Here is a 2,500-nt window from a genome sequence, read left to right on the forward strand (position 1 = left end):
TCGATATCTCTCTCTCTCTCCAGTCTGTCTGTCTGCCTGTCTATCTGTTTTACCCACCTATTTATCTGCCATCGATATCACGATCGGCAGTCACATCATCGTCATCATTATCACAGTCAATCACTACCAACTCTTTCCCCCCCCCCCCACCGTTTTACGTGTGTATATATATATATATATATATATATATATATATGCTTGTGCGCATATATATCTAATAATAATAATTGTTCACTTATTACCTCACTCAGTCTCTCCCGCCTTCTTCTTCTCCCCCCCCCCTTTCTTTCTCACTCTCTCACATAGAATCAGAAACACAGATATCTATATATAGCGCTTCACACTACAATAGCCATGCATACACTTGCTAAGACTGAACCATTGTTGCGTGAACCAAGTCATGCTTCTCTAAACCTCAACACATCACCGATGTATGTATGTATGTATGTATGTATGTATGTATGTATGTATGTAAGTATGTATGTATGCATGTATGTATGTGTGTATGTATATATGTATGTATGCATGTATGTATGTACGAATGCATGTATGGGTATCTTTTATTTTTTGCTTGTTTCAGTCATTAGACTGCGACCATGCTGGGGCACCACCTTGAAGAATTTTTAATCAAATTCATCGACCTCGGCACTAATTTTTTGAAAGCCTGGTGCTTATTCTATCCGTTATTTTTGCCGAACAGCTAAGTAATAGAGACGTAAACACACCATCACGGATCGTGAAGCGGTGATGGGGGACAAATACAGACACACACACGCACGCACATACACGCACGCACATACACGCACACAAACAAATACACACAGATGACTGCTTAGCGTTGAGAAACAACGGCACTTTCAACCACATACAATCCAGACCTTGTCAGTATCTTTTTGGTTTCGGAGGCAAGGCATTTGATTCCATTGGAGTTAACTGTGCACTCCGAGGAGAGCATGGATGTAGACCCAAGAGAAGAAGTGAGCCAAGTTTTAGGAGGTGGTGTAGTGCTGCCGAGGGAGTTGTTGCAAGACCGGGTATTTGTTAGTAGGAGTTGGCGGTCGAAGGTTCGCGGATCGTTCTCTGAATAAGGCTTACAGAACCCTGGACATTACAGTAGGGAATGCGCAGAAGAAGAACCTCAAGAACAACACAAAGGGCTGCTAAGAAGGCGCTAAGATAACTCTGGCTACTAAAAGGAGGTGACCGGTGAGGGTTAGCAGAATGCCGTCGGTTGATCAACCTAGTTCGAGTTGCCTAAATGAGGGTGTATGTTGTATGATCCGAAACACCCAGTAGCACCAGAAAATAATGCTGACGATGTCTCTACTGGAGATATATCTGTTCTCACACACACTCACACACACACACAAACACGCACACAGCCATACAAACGCACAAACACAGACACATACATACACACACAGATACACGCTGGCAGATACACGCACACTCTCTCACACATACACATATGCTCTCACACGCATAGAAATACACATACATTCACACATGTATAAATGCTGCGTGTGCGCATCTAATGAAATTCATATCTTTGCCAAGCTTTCGTACAGATTTCGTCTCCCAAATTCATTCAAATTGTTTTGTGAATAGAATTTTTAATTGATGGAAAACTTTTCCCCAAAGTGCCGCGCAGTGAATGAATCTGAACACGAAGTTATTAGACTAAACGCAATAAAGGGTTGCTCCAGCATGGCCCCAGTCCAATGACTGCAATGAGTAAAAGATACACACACACACGCGCGCGCAATATATGTATGTATGTATTTATGCGTGAGCATGCGTGCATATGTGTGTGTGTATGCATGCATGTACGTATTTATGAACGTATATGCGCATACAGGCTTACTCAAGCAGACGACCGACTTCTTGTTGCACGATGGCAGCCTTAACGATGTAAATATAGCCATGCCGTCAGTGAAGGTCGCACACACAGACACAGCTTTAATATCGAGTGTAGTCTAATTCAAGTCTAAACCAAGTGCACTCATTGAATATCTTATTCCTTTACACGTCTAGACTAATCGATCATATTATATTTTCAACATGTCTGTCAGGACAAGCAGACGACACCTAGAAACACTTCACTCTCTTTAAATAAGTACTTCATATTGACTTATTTCACTGTTATTTCTCGTTGTTGATTTAAGATTTATTATACACCAACTCTCATATGAAGTGGTGGCTTTATGTGTCCACTCGACCGGCTAGAAATAGCAGTGAAATCTCTCTGAAACCGTGCCTTATCGTCTGGGATGTAGTGTTAAAAGATAGACAGACAAACAGACAGACAGACAGACAGACAGACAGACAGATAGATAGATAGATAGATAGATAGATAGATAGATAGATAGATAGATAGATAGATAGATAAATAAATAATATTTGCATCTTTTATCTCGTAACTTGTTTCAATTATTGGACAGCGGCCATGCTGAGGCACTAACTTTACGGGTTTAGTCGAATTAATCGACCCTAGTACATA

Source organism: Octopus bimaculoides, chromosome 11 (assembly GCF_046866305.1).
Source record: "Octopus bimaculoides isolate indiv1 chromosome 11, ASM4686630v1, whole genome shotgun sequence".
In the NCBI taxonomy this organism is placed as follows: Eukaryota; Metazoa; Mollusca; class Cephalopoda; order Octopoda; family Octopodidae; genus Octopus; species Octopus bimaculoides.